This window comes from Stenella coeruleoalba, assembly GCF_951394435.1.
Source record: "Stenella coeruleoalba genome assembly, contig: scaffold_126, whole genome shotgun sequence".
NCBI lineage: Eukaryota > Metazoa > Chordata > Mammalia > Artiodactyla > Delphinidae > Stenella > Stenella coeruleoalba.
Window position 1 is genome coordinate 203,026 of NW_027646078.1, and position 15,235 is coordinate 218,260.

General features: G+C 43.8%; 2 long non-coding RNA genes across 6 annotated transcripts in view; both read right to left on the reverse strand.

Moving 5' to 3' along the window:
* LOC307181358 overlaps positions 1-15,235 on the reverse strand; it is an 863,843-nt gene that overhangs the window by 112,001 nt on the left and 736,607 nt on the right. The gene's annotated exons all lie outside the window — the stretch shown is intronic.
* The window catches only part of LOC307181359, a 316,991-nt gene continuing 304,545 nt past the window's right edge, over positions 2,790-15,235 (reverse strand). Inside the window, exons 2-3 of the long non-coding RNA XR_013826545.1 lie at positions 7,527-7,608; positions 2,790-2,874 (exon numbers count right to left, since the gene is read on the reverse strand). This is a non-coding gene — a long non-coding RNA (uncharacterized lncRNA). The remainder of the gene's footprint in view (positions 2,875-7,526; positions 7,609-15,235) is intronic.

Genomic DNA, 15,235 nt, shown 5'->3' on the forward strand with positions numbered 1-15,235 from the left:
AATTCGCTCAGGGGATGTGATACAACCTGGATTGACCACATATAAACCCACAGCTGGATAAGACATAAGGCTGGACACTTGGGGCTGACAGGATTGGTGAGCTTTGGTGAGCAACTGCCGAAAGTTTAATGCAATACTTCATGCTACTCATTCCAAGGGTCCCAACACTCCAGGTTGAAGGGAATCTTCCTACAGCTAAACCATGCTTGGGAAACCCAGCGACTGGTATACCATATGATCGGGAAAGGTTTCTAAAACGCACCTCATTTTTCCTCTCCTGGGGCTCCGGATCGACATTCCAGCCACTTTACTAACAACATCCCCACATGGAGTCAATGCCTTTAAGTTCTGGTATCGCACAGTCTGCAGTTAGTGCAGAGGATGAATGGGAATAGGGGGAAACAGTGAGGAACTAGCTGTAGCGGTTTCAATGGGCACATGTCACTCTAATATCACATCAGTAAGAAGAATTAACCAAAGGCACAGCAGGTGCCCCAGAAGAAAAATAGGGCTTCAAGGAATCCTGTGGTTATGGGGCAATACCACAAAAATAAGAGCTAAAAAATGGAGCTAAGGGCCACTGCAATTCAAAAACCTGCAGAGTTATAAAGGCCAACTATTTTTAAAAAATATATTGAGTTAAGGCTATGAAGAGGCATTGAAAGCAAGGCAGAATTGCAGGAAACCGATTTCAGGAGGTAGACTGGAATTGCATTGAAAGCATATGAAGAGAGTCAGAAACTCGACAATGATGCACTTGGCCAAAAAGGGCGTATGTGTTTTTTCCTGAATATATTCAGGAAAAAACGCATACGCACTTTTTGGCCAACCAAGCAAGCTTGCAAAGGATATCTGCACTACAATGAAGTCTCACTTCCACCTGGTCAAAAGGGCCATCTGAAAAAAGTGTAAAATCCATAAAGGCACGACAGGCCATGGAGAACTGGGAGCCTTCTTATGCTGATGGGCGGGATGTAAATTGCCAACAGACACTCTGGAGAAGTGTATGGTGTTTCCTGAAACATCTAAAAAACAAAGCAACAGAGCCTAGGGCACTTCCACTTATGGTCCTATAGCTTAGGGAAATTAATATCAAAAAGACACAGCCACCCCAAAGTTTGGGACGGCTCTGTTTACAAGAACCTCGTTTACAGTACAAGTTCAATATCGCAGAAAGTGAAAAATGGATAAAGAACTTGTGGTACTTACGTACAATGCAATATCACTCAGCAATGAAATCTATGTCATCAGGCCCATAGCTGCATAATAAGTGGATTCAGGTATGATGATTCGAAATGAAATAAGTCACACAGAAAAGAAACATCATAAGGATTCACTAATACACAGAATGTGAACTTGGCTACACATGAACTGAATTACAAAACAGAACAGTGTCTCAAGTTTAGAAAACCAACTTATGCTTGCTTAAGGGGGAAGGTGAGTTGGGGTGCTGCATAAAACCAGAGATTGAAATGAGCACAGATAAAGTTCCTTAAGCCAAATATGGAATAGACAAGAGCTACTCCTTGCTCAACGAAATGGACTCAACACCCCATATTAAACGCCTAAGAATGTACCTGACTAGTAAGTATCTTAAAACCTATGGATTGCTATGTCTCCAAAAGAGAATCAAGGGTGTGTACAGGGGCATAAACGCAGCAGTGATAGGATTGGAGAGGTTCGGTGAGCAAATGAAGATCCTTTGAAATCATATTGCATGGTACCCATTACACGGGTCTCAACTCTCCAGGTTTAAGGTATTCTTCCTTCAGCTAAAACATGCATGTGGAACCCAGAGTATGATCAACCATGTGAACGGGAGACGTGTTCAAGTATGTCTCAGTTTTCCTCCCCTGGTACTCGGGTGCAACATTCCAGACGCTTTACTAACACTCTCCCCACTTGGAGAGTCAGCACCTTTAACCTCCTGTTTGGCCCCGTTTGCAATTTCTGCGGAAGATGAACAGGAATAGGGAGAACCAATGAGAGACTAGCTGGAGGTGTCTGGACGGGCAAATTTAACTCTCATTTCCCACCAGAAAGAGGAAATAACCAAAGGCTCAGCATGCCGTGCCGGAACCAGATTAGGGCCTGAAGCTATCCAGCGGTGTTGCAGCCAGCTCACAAGAAAACGAGTTGAAGAAAGGAGCTCAGGGGCACTGTAATTCACAAACCTGCAGAGTTATAAATGACAGCTATCGTCCAAAAATATACTGAAGTAAGGCTGCCAAGAGGACTTGAAAGCGGGGCAGCATTGCAGGAAACCGATTTCAGGAGGTAGACTGGAATTACATTGAAAGCATAGGAAAAGAGGCAGAACGTCCACAATGATGCACGTGGCCAAAAAGGGCGTATGCGTTTTTTCCTGAATATATTCAGGAAAAAACGCACACGCCCTTTTTGGCCAACCAAGCAAGCTTGCAAAGGAAATCTGCACTACAATGAAGTCTCACTTCCCCCCGGTCAAAAGGGCCATCTGAAAAAAGTGTAAAATCCAGAAAGGCAGGACAGGCCATGGAGAACTGGGAGCCTTGTTATGCTGATGGGCGGGATGTAAATTGCCAACAGACACTCGGGAGAAGTGTATGGTGTTTCCTGAAACATCGAAAAAACAAATCAACAGAGCCTAGGGCACTTCCACTTATGGTCCTATAGCTTAGGGAAATTAAAATAAAAAAGACACAGCCACCCCAAAGTTTGGGACGCCTCTGTTTACAAGAATCTCGTTTACAGTACAAGTTCAACATCGCAGAAAATGAAAAATGGATAAAGAAGCTGTGGTATTTACTTACAAAACAATAACACTCAGCAATGAAATCTGTGTCATCAGGCCCTTAGCAGCACAATCAGTGGATTCAGGTATGATGATTCTAACTGAAATAAGTCACACAGAAAAAGAAACATCATAAGATATCACTAATACACGGAATGTAAACTTGGCTACACAGGAACTGAATTACAGAACAGAACAGGGTCTCAAATTTAGAAAACCAACTTATGCTTGCTTAAGGGTAAAGGTGAGTTGGGGTGCTGCATAAAACCAGAGATTGAAATGAGCACAGATAAAGTTCCTTAAGCCAAATATGGAATAGACAAGAGCTACTCCTTGCTCAACGAAATGGACTCAACACCGCATATTAAACGCCTAAGAATGTACCTGACTAGTAAGTATCTTAAAACCTATGGATTGCTATGTCTCCAAAAGAGAATCAAGCATGTGTACAGGGGCATAAACGCAGCAGTGATAGGACTGGAGAGGTTCGTGAGCAAATGAAGACCCTTTGAAGTCATATTGCATGGTACCCATTCCATGGGTTTCAACTACCCAGGTTTAAGGTATTCTTCCTTCAGCTAAAACATGCATGTGGAACCTAGAGTATGATCAACCATGTGATCGGGAGACGTGTTCAAATATGTCTCAGTTTTCGTACCCTGGTACTCGGGTGCAACATTCCAGACACTTACTAACACTCTCCCCACTTGGAGAGTCAGTCCCTTTAACCTCCTGTTTGGCCCAGTTTGCAATTTCTGCGGAAGATGAACAGGAATAGCGAGAATCAATGAGAGACTAGCTGGAGGTGTCTGGATGGGCAAATTTAACTCTCATTTCCCACCAGGAAGAGGAATTAACCAAAGGCTCAGCATGCCGTGCCAGAACCAGATTAGGGCCTGAAGACATCCTGCGGTGTTGCGGCCAGCTCAAAAGAAAGCGAGTTGAAGAAAGGAGCTCAGGGGCACTGTAATTCACAAACCTGCAGAGTTATAAATGACAGCTATCGTCCAAAAATAGACTGAAGGAAGGCTGCCAAGAGGACTTGAAAGCGGGGCAGAATTGCAGGAAACCGATTTCAGGAGGTAGACTGGAATTGCATTGAAAGCATAGGAAAAGAGGCAGAACGTCCACAATGATGCACTTGGCCAAAAAGGGCGTATGCATTTTTTCCTGAATATATTCAGGAAAAAACGCATACGCCCTTTTTGGCCAACCAAGCAAGCTTGCAAAGGAAATCTGCACTACAATGAAGTCTCACTTCCCCCCGGTCAAAAGGGCCATCTGAAAAAAGTGTAAAATCCAGAAAGGCAGGACAGGCCATGGAGAACTGGGAGCCTTGTTATGCTGAAGGGCGGGATGTAAATTGCCAACAGACACTCAGGAGAAGTGTATGGTGTTTCCTGAAACATCTAAAAAACAAAGCAACAGAGCCTAGGGCACTTCCACTTATGGTCCTATAGCTTAGGGAAATTAAAATCAAAAACACAGCCACCCCAAAGTTTGGGACGCCTCCGTTTACAAGAACCTCGTTTACCGTACAAGTTCAATATCACAGAAAGTGAAAAATGGATAAAGAACTTGTGGTACTTACGTACAATGCAGTATCACTCAGCAATGAAATCTATGTCATCAGGCCCGTAGCAGCATAATGAGCGGATTCAGGTACGATGATTCTAACTGAAATAAGTCACACAGAAAAAGAAACATCATAAGATATCAGTAATACACGGAATGTAAACTTGGCTACACAGGAACTGCATTCCAAAACAGAACAGGGTCTCAAATTTAGAACCAACTTATGCTTGCTTAAGGGGAAAGGTGAGTTGGGGTGCTGCATAAAACCAGAGATTGAAATGAGCACAGATAAAGTTCCTTAAGCCAAATATGGAATAGACAAGAGCTACTCCTTGCTCAACGAAATGGACTCAACACCCCATATTAAACGCCTAAGAATGTACCTGACTAGTAAGTATCTTAAAACCTATTGATTGCTATGTCTCCGAAAGAGAATCAAGCATGTGTACAGGGGCATAAACGCAGCAGTGATAGGATTGGAGAGGTTCGGTGAGCAAATGAAGACCCTTTGAAGTCATATTGCATGGTACCCATTCCACGGGTTTCAACTACCCAGGTTTAAGGTATTCTTCCTTCAGCTAAAACATGCATGTGGAACCCAGAGTATGATCAACCATGTGATCGGGAGACGTGTTCAAATATGTCTCAGTTTTCGTACCCTGGTACTCGGGTGCAACATTCCAGACGCTTTACTAACACTCTCCCGAGTTGGAGAGTCAGTCCCTTTAACCTCCTGTTTGGCCCAGTTTGCAATTTCTGCGGAAGATGAACAGGAATAGCGAGAACCAATGAGAGACTAGCTGGAGGTGTCTGGACGGGCAAATTTAACTCTCATTTCCCACCAGGAAGAGGAATTAACCAAAGGCTCAGCGTGCCGTGCCAGAACCAGATTAGGGCCTGAAGCTATCCTGCGGTGTTGCGGCCAGGTCACAAGAAAGCGAGTTGAAGAAAGGAGCTCAGGGGCACTGTAATTCACAAACCTGCAGAGTTATAAATGACAGCTATCATCCAAAAATAGACTGAAGTAAGGCTGCCAAGAGGACTTGAAAGCGGGGCAGCATTGCAGGAAACCGATTTCAGGAGGTAGACTGGAATTGCATTGAAAGCATAGGAAAAGAGGCAGAACGTCCACAATGATGCACTTGGCCAAAAAGGGCGTATGCGTTTTTTCCTGAATATATTCAGGAAAAAACGCATACGCACTTTTTGGCCAACCAAGCAAGCTTGCAAAGGAAATCTGCACTACAATGAAGTCTCACTTCCCCCGGGTCAAAAGGGCCATCTGAAAAAAGTGTAAAATCCAGAAAGGCAGGACAGGCCATGGAGAACTGGGAGCCTTGTTATGCTGATGGGCGGGATGTAAATTGCCAACAACCACTCCGGAGAAGTGTATGGTGTTTCCTGAAACATCTAAAAAACAAAGCAACAGAGCCTAGGGCACTTCCACTTATGGTCCTATGGCTTAGGGAATTTAAAATCAAAAAGACACAGCCACCCCAAAGTTTGGAACGGCTCTGTTTACAAGAACCTCGTTTACAGTACAAGTTCAACATCGCAGAAAGTGAAAAATGGATAAAGAAGTTGTGGTATTTACTTACAAAGCAATATCACTCAGCAATGAAATCTGTGTCATCAGGCCCTTAGCAGCACAATGAGTGGATTCAGGTATGATGATTCTAACTGAAGTAAGTCACACAGAAAAAGAAACATCATAAGATATCAGTAATACACGGAATGTAAACTTGGCTACACAGGAACTGAATTACAGAACAGAACAGGGTCTCAAATTTAGAAAACCAACTTATGCTTGCTTAAGGGGAAAGGTGAGTTGGGGTGCTGCATAAAACCAGAGATTGAAATGAGCACAGATAAAGTTCCTTAAGCCAAATATGGAATAGACAAGAGCTACTCCTTGCTCAACGAAATGGACTCAACACCCCATATTAAACGCCTAAGAATGTACCTGACTAGTAAGTATCTTAAAACCTATGGATTGCTATGTCTCCAAAAGAGAATCAAGGGTGTGTACAGGGGCATAAACGCAGCAGTGATAGGATTGGAGAGGTTCGGTGAGCAAATGAAGATCCTTTGAAATCATATTGCATGGTACCCATTCCACGGGTCTCAACTCTCCAGGTTTAAGGTATTCTTCCTTCAGCTAAAACATGCATGTGGAACCCAGAGTATGATCAACCATGTGAACGGGAGACGTGTTCAAGTATGTCTCAGTTTTCCTCCCCTGGTACTCGGGTGCAACATTCCAGACGCTTTACTAACACTCTCCCCACTTGGAGAGTCAGCACCTTTAACCTCCTGTTTGGCCCCGTTTGCAATTTCTGCGGAAGATGAACAGGAATAGGGAGAACCAATGAGAGACTAGCTGGAGGTGTCTGGACGGGCAAATTTAACTCTCATTTCCCACCAGAAAGAGGAAATAACCAAAGGCTCAGCATGCCGTGCCGGAACCAGATTAGGGCCTGAAGCTATCCAGCGGTGTTGCAGCCAGCTCACAAGAAAACGAGTTGAAGAAAGGAGCTCAGGGGCACTGTAATTCACAAACCTGCAGAGTTATAAATGACAGCTATCGTCCAAAAATAGACTGAAGTAAGGCTGCCAAGAGGACTTGAAAGCGGGGCAGCATTGCAGGAAACCGATTTCAGGAGGTAGACTGGAATTACACTGAAAGCATAGGAAAAGAGGCAGAACGTCCACAATGATGCACTTGGCCAAAAAGGGCGTATGCGTTTTTTCCTGAATATATTCAGGAAAAAACGCATACGCCCTTTTTGGCCAACCAAGCAAGCTTGCAAAGGAAATCTGCACTACAATGAAGTCTCACTTCCCCCCGGTCAAAAGGGCCATCTGAAAAAAGTGTAAAATCCAGAAAGGCAGGACAGGCCATGGAGAACTGGGAGCCTTGTTATGCTGATGGGCGGGATGTAAATTGCCAACAGACACTCGGGAGAAGTGTATGGTGTTTCCTGAAACATCGAAAAAACAAATCAACAGAGCCTAGGGCACTTCCACTTATGGTCCTATAGCTTAGGGAAATTAAAATGAAAAAGACACAGCCACCCCAAAGTTTGGGACGCCTCTGTTTACAAGAATCTCGTTTACAGAACAAGTTCAACATCGCAGAAAATGAAAAATGGATAAAGAAGCTGTGGTATTTACTTACAAAACAATAACACTCAGCAATGAAATCTGTGTCATCAGGCCCTTAGCAGCACAATGAGTGGATTCAGGTATGATGATTCTAACTGAAATAAGTCACACAGAAAAAGAAACATCATAAGATATCACTAATACACGGAATGTAAACTTGGCTACACAGGAACTGAATTACAGAACAGAACAGGGTCTCAAATTTAGAAAACCAACTTATGCTTGCTTAAGGGGAAAGGTGAGTTGGGGTGCTGCATAAAACCAGAGATTGAAATGAGCACAGATAAAGTTCCTTAAGCCAAATATGGAATAGACATGAGCTACTCCTTGCTCAACGAAATGGACTCAACACCGCATATTAAACGCCTAAGAATGTACCTGACTAGTAAGTATCTTAAAACCTATGGATTGCTATGTCTCCAAAAGAGAATCAAGCATGTGTACAGGGGCATAAACGCAGCAGTGATAGGACTGGAGAGGTTCGTGAGCAAATGAAGACCCTTTGAAGTCATATTGCATGGTACCCATTCCATGGGTTTCAACTACCCAGGTTTAAGGTATTCTTCCTTCAGCTAAAACATGCATGTGGAACCTAGAGTATGATCAACCATGTGATCGGGAGACGTGTTCAAATATGTCTCAGTTTTCGTACCCTGGTACTCGGGTGCAACATTCCAGACGCTTACTAACACTCTCCCCACTTGGAGAGTCAGTCCCTTTAACCTCCTGTTTGGCCCAGTTTGCAATTTCTGCGGAAGATGAACAGGAATAGCGAGAATCAATGAGAGACTAGCTGGAGGTGTCTGGATGGGCAAATTTAACTCTCATTTCCCACCAGGAAGAGGAATTAACCAAAGGCTCAGAATGCCGTGCCAGAACCAGATTAGGGCCTGAAGACATCCTGCGGTGTTGCGGCCAGCTCAAAAGAAAGCGAGTTGAAGAAAGGAGCTCAGGGGCACTGTAATTCACAAACCTGCAGAGTTATAAATGACAGCTATCGTCCAAAAATAGACTGAAGGAAGGCTGCCAAGAGGACTTGAAAGCGGGGCAGAATTGCAGGAAACCGATTTCAGGAGGTAGACTGGAATTGCATTGAAAGCATAGGAAAAGAGGCAGAACGTCCACAATGATGCACTTGGCCAAAAAGGGCGTATGCGTTTTTTCCTGAATATATTCAGGAAAAAACGCATACGCACTTTTTGGCCAACCAAGCAAGCTTGCAAAGGAAATCTGCACTACAATGAAGTCTCACTTCCCCCCGGTCAAAAGGGCCATCTGAAAAAAGTGTAAAATCCAGAAAGGCAGGACAGGCCATGGAGAACTGGGAGCCTTGTTATGCTGATGGGCGGGATGTAAATTGCCAACAGACACTCAGGAGAAGTGTATGGTGTTTCCTGAAACATCTAAAAAACAAAGCAACAGAGCTTAGGGCACTTCCACTTATGGTCCTATAGCTTAGGGAAATTAAAATCAAAAACACAGCCACCCCAAAGTTTGGGACGCCTCCGTTTACAAGAACCTCGTTTACCGTACAAGTTTAATATCACAGAAAGTGAAAAATGGATAAAGAACTTGTGGTACTTACGTACAATGCAGTATCACTCAGCAATGAAATCTATGTCATCAGGCCCGTAGCAGCATAATGAGTGGATTCAGGTACGATGATTCTAACTGAAATAAGTCACACAGAAAAAGAAACATCATAAGATATCAGTAATACACGGAATGTAAACTTGGCTACACAGGAACTGCATTCCAAAACAGAACAGGGTCTCAAATTTAGAACCAACTTATGCTTGCTTAAGGGGAAAGGTGAGTTGGGGTGCTGCATAAAACCAGAGATTGAAATGAGCACAGATAAAGTTCCTTAAGCCAAATATGGAATAGACAAGAGCTATTCCTTGCTCAACGAAATGGACTCAACACCCCATATTAAACGCGTAAGAATGTACCTGACTAGTAAGTATCTTAAAACCTATTGATTGCTATGTCTCCGAAAGAGAATCAAGCATGTGTACAGGGGCATAAACGCAGCAGTGATAGGATTGGAGAGGTTCGGTGAGCAAATGAAGACCCTTTGAAGTCATATTGCATGGTACCCATTCCACGGGTTTCAACTACCCAGGTTTAAGGTATTCTTCCTTCAGCTAAAACATGCATGTGGAACCCAGAGTATGATCAACCATGTGATCGGGAGACGTGTTCAAATATGTCTCAGTTTTCGTACCCTGGTACTCGGGTGCAACATTCCAGACGCTTTACTAACACTCTCCCGAGTTGGAGAGTCAGTCCCTTTAACCTCCTGTTTGGCCCAGTTTGCAATTTCTGCGGAAGATGAACAGGAATAGCGAGAACCAGTGAGAGACTAGCTGGAGGTGTCTGGACGGGCAAATTTAACTCTCATTTCCCACCAGGAAGAGGAATTAACCAAAGGCTCAGCGTGCCGTGCCAGAACCAGATTAGGGCCTGAAGCTATCCTGCGGTGTTGCGGCCAGGTCACAAGAAAGCGAGTTGAAGAAAGGAGCTCAGGGGCACTGTAATTCACAAACCTGCAGAGTTATAAATGACAGCTATCGTCCAAAAATAGACTGAAGTAAGGCTGCCAAGAGGACTTGAAAGCGGGGCAGCATTGCAGGAAACCGATTTCAGGAGGTAGACTGGAATTGCATTGAAAGCATAGGAAAAGAGGCAGAACGTCCACAATGATGCACTTGGCCAAAAAGGGCGTATGCGTTTTTTCCTGAATATATTCAGGAAAAAACGCATACGCACTTTTTGGCCAACCAAGCAAGCTTGCAAAGGAAATCTGCACTACAATGAAGTCTCACTTCCCCCGGGTCAAAAGGGCCATCTGAAAAAAGTGTAAAATCCAGAAAGGCAGGACAGGCCATGGAGAACTGGGAGCCTTGTTATGCTGATGGGCGGGATGTAAATTGCCAACAGACACTCGGGAGAAGTGTATGGTGTTTCCTGAAACATCTAAAAAACAAAGCAACAGAGCCTAGGGCACTTCCACTTATGGTCCTATGGCTTAGGGAATTTAAAATCAAAAAGACACAGCCACCCCAAAGTTTGGAACGGCTCTGTTTACAAGAACCTCGTTTACAGTACAAGTTCAACATCGCAGAAAGTGAAAAATGGATAAAGAAGTTGTGGTATTTACTTACAAAGCAATATCACACAGCAATGAAATCTGTGTCATCAGGCCCTTAGAAGCACAATGAGTGGATTCAGGTATGATGATTCTAACTGAAATAAGTCACACAGAAAAAGAAACATCATAAGATATCAGTAATACACGGAATGGAAACTTGGCTACACAGGAACTGAATTACAGAACAGAACAGGTTCTCAAATTTAGAAAAACAACTTATGCTTGCTTAAGGGTAAAGGTGAGTTGGGGTGCTGCATAAAACCAGAGATTGAAATGAGCACAGATAAAGTTCCTTAAGCCAAATATGGAATAGACAAGAGCTACTCCTTGCTCAACGAAATGGACTCAACACCGCATATTAAACGCCTAAGAATGTACCTTACTTGTAAGTATCTTAAAACCTATGGATTGCTATGTCTCCGAAAGAGAATCAAGCATGTGTACAGGGGCATAAATGCAGCAGTGATAGGATTGGAGAGGTTCGGTGAGCAAATGAAGACCCTTTGAAGTCATATTGCATGGTACCCATTCCACGGGTTTCAACTACCCAAGTTTAAGGTATTCTTCCTTCAGCTAAAACATGCATGTGGAACCTAGAGTATGATCAACCATGTGATCGGGAGACGTTTTCAAATATGTCTCAGTTTTCGTACCCTGGTACTCGGGTGCAACATTCCAGATGCTTTACTAACACTCTCCCGACTTGGAGAGTCAGTCCCTTTAACCTCCTGTTTGGCCCAGTTTGCAATTTCTGCGGAAGATGAACAGGAATAGCGAGAACCAATGAGAGACTAGCTGGAGGTGTCTGGACGGGCAAATTTAACTCTCATTTCCCACCAGGAAGAGGAAATAACCAAAGGCTCAGTGTGCCGTGCCGGAACCAGATTAGGGCCTGAAGCCATCCTACGGTGTTGCGGCCAGCTCAAAAGAAAGCGAGTTGAAGAAAGGAGCTCAGGGGCACTGTAATTCACAAACCTGCAGAGTTATAAATGACAGCTATCGTCCAAAAATAGACTGAAATAAGGCTGCCAAGAGGACTTGAAAGCGGGGCAGAATTGCAGGAAACCGATTTCAGGAGGTAGACTGGAATTGCATTGAAAGCATAGGAAAAGAGGCAGAACGTCCACAATGATGCACTTGGCCAAAAAGGGCGTATGCGTTTTTTCCTGAATATATTCAGGAAAAAACGCATACGCCCTTTTTGGCCAACCAAGCAAGCTTGCAAAGGAAATCTGCACTACAATGAAGTCTCACTTCCCCCCGGTCAAAAGGGCCATCTGAAAAAAGTGTAAAATCCAGAAAGGCAGGACAGGCCATGGAGAACTGGGAGCCTTGTTATGCTGATGGGCGGGATGTAAATTGCCAACAACCACTCGGGAGAAGTGTATGGTGTTTCCTGAAACATCTAAAAAACAAAGCAACAGAGCCTAGGGCACTTCCACTTATGGTCCTATGGCTTAGGGAATTTAAAATCAAAAAGACACAGCCACCCCAAAGTTTGGAACGGCTCTGTTTACAAGAACCTCGTTTACAGTACAAGTTCAACATCGCAGAAAGTGAAAAATGGATAAAGAAGTTGTGGTATTTACTTACAAAGCAATATCACTCAGCAATGAAATCTGTGTCATCAGGCCCTTAGCAGCACAATGAGTGGATTCAGGTATGATGATTCTAACTGAAATAAGTCACACAGAAAAAGAAACATCATAAGATATCAGTAATACACGGAATGGAAACTTGGCTACACAGGAACTGAATTACAGAACAGAACAGGTTCTCAAATTTAGAAAAACAACTTATGCTTGCTTAAGGGTAAAGGTGAGTTGGGGTGCTGCATAAAACCAGAGATTGAAATGAGCACAGATAAAGTTCCTTAAGCCAAATATGGAATAGACAAGAGCTACTCCTTGCTCAACGAAATGGACTCAACACCGCATATTAAACGCCTAAGAATGTACCTTACTTGTAAGTATCTTAAAACCTATGGATTGCTATGTCTCCGAAAGAGAATCAAGCATGTGTACAGGGGCATAAATGCAGCAGTGATAGGATTGGAGAGGTTCGGTGAGCAAATGAAGACCCTTTGAAGTCATATTGCATGGTACCCATTCCACGGGTTTCAACTACCCAAGTTTAAGGTATTCTTCCTTCAGCTAAAACATGCATGTGGAACCTAGAGTATGATCAACCATGTGATCGGGAGACGTTTTCAAATATGTCTCAGGTTTCGTACCCTGGTACTCGGGTGCAACATTCCAGATGCTTTACTAACACTCTCCCGACTTGGAGAGTCAGTCCCTTTAACCTCCTGTTTGGCCCAGTTTGCAATTTCTGCGGAAGATGAACAGGAATAGCGAGAACCAATGAGAGACTAGCTGGAGGTGTCTGGACGGGCAAATTTAACTCTCATTTCCCACCAGGAAGAGGAAATAACCAAAGGCTCAGCGTGCCGTGCCGGAACCAGATTAGGGCCTGAAGCCATCCTGCGGTGTTGCGGCCAGGTCACAAGAAAGCGAGTTGAAGAAAGGAGCTCAGGGGCACTGTAATTCACAAACCTGCAGAGTTATAAATGACAGCTATCGTCCAAAAATAGACTGAAGTAAGGCTGCCAAGAGGACTTGAAAGCGGGGCAGAATTGCAGGAAACCGATTTCAGGAGGTAGACTGGAATTGCATTGAAAGCATAGGAAAAGAGGCAGAACGTCCACAATGATGCACTTGGCCAAAAAGGGCGTATGCATTTTTTCCTGAATATATTCAGGAAAAAACGCATACGCCCTTTTTGGCCAACCAAGCAAGCTTGCAAAGGAAATCTGCACTACAATGAAGTCTCACTTCCCCCCGGTCAAAAGGGCCATCTGAAAAAAGTGTAAAATCCAGAAAGGCAGGACAGGCCATGGAGAACTGGGAGCCTTGTTATGCTGATGGGCGGGATGTAAATTGCCAACAACCACTCGGGAGAAGTGTATGGTGTTTCCTGAAACATCTAAAAAACAAAGCAACAGAACCTAGGGCACTTCCACTTATGGTCCTATAGCTTAGGGAAATTAAAATCAAAAAGACACAGCCACCCCAAAGTTTGGAACGGCTCTGTTTACAAGAACCTCGTTTACAGTACAAGTTCAACATCGCAGAAACTGAAAAATGGATAAAGAAGTTGTGGTATTTACTTACAAAGCAATATCACTCAGCAATGAAATCTGTGTCATCAGGCCCTTAGCAGCACAATGAGTGGATTCAGGTACGATGATTCTAACTGAAATAAGTCACACAGAAAAAGAAACATCATAAGATATCACTAATACACGGAATGTAAACTTGGCTACACAGGAACTGCATTCCAAAACAGAACAGGGTCTCAAATTTAGAAAACCAACTTATGCTTGCTTAAGGGGAAAGGTGAGTTGGGGTGCTACATAAAACCAGAGATTGAAATGAGCACAGATAAAGTTCCTTAAGCCAAATATGGAATAGACAAGAGCTACTCCTTGCTCAACGAAATGGACTCAACACCCCATATTAAACGCCTAAGAATGTACCTGACTAGTAAGTATCTTAAAACCTATGGATTGCTATGTCTCCAAAAGAGAATCAAGCGTGTGTACAGGGGCATAAACGCAGCAGTGATAGGATTGGAGAGGTTCGGTGAGCAAATGAACACCCTTTGAAGTCATATTGCATGGTACCCATTACACGGGTCTCAACTCTCCAGGTTTAAGGTATTCTTCCTTCAGCTAAAACATGCATGTGGAACCCAGAGTATGATCAACCATGTGAACGGGAGACGTGTTCAAATATGTCTCAGTTTTCCTCCCCTGGTACTCGGGTGCAACATTCCAGTCGCTTTACTAACACTCTTCCGACTTGGAGAGTCAGTCCCTTTAACCTCCTGTTTGGCTCAGTTTGCAATTTCTGCGGAAGATGAACAGGAATAGCGAGAACCAATGAGAGGCTAGCTGGAGGTGTCTGGACGGGCAAATTTAACTCTCATTTCCCACCAGGAAGAGGAAATAACCAAAGGCTCAGCGTGCCGTACCAGAACCAGATTAGGGCCTGAAGCCATCCTGCGGTGTTGCGGCCAGCTCAAAAGAAAGCGAGTTGAAGAAAGGAGCCCAGGGGCACTGTAATTCACAAACCTGCAGAGTTATAAATGACAGCTATCGTCCAAAAATAGACTGAAGTAAGGCTGCCAAGAGGACTTGAAAGCGGGGCAGAATTGCAGGAAACCGATTTCAGGAGGTAGACTGGAATTTCATTGAAAGCATAGGAAAAGAGGCAGAACGTCCACAATGATGCACTTGGCCAAAAAGGGCGTATGCGTTTTTTCCTGAATATATTCAGGAAAAAACGCATACGCCCTTTTTGGCCAACCAAGCAAGCTTGCAAAGGGAATCTGCACTACAATGAAGTCTCACTTCCCCCCGGTCAAAAGGGCCATCTGAGAAAAGTGTAAAATCCAAAAAGGCAGGACAGGCCATGGAGAACTGGGAGCCTTGTTATGCTGAAGGGCGGGATGTAAATTGCCAACAACCACTCGGGAGAAGTGTATGGTGTTTCCTGAAACATCTA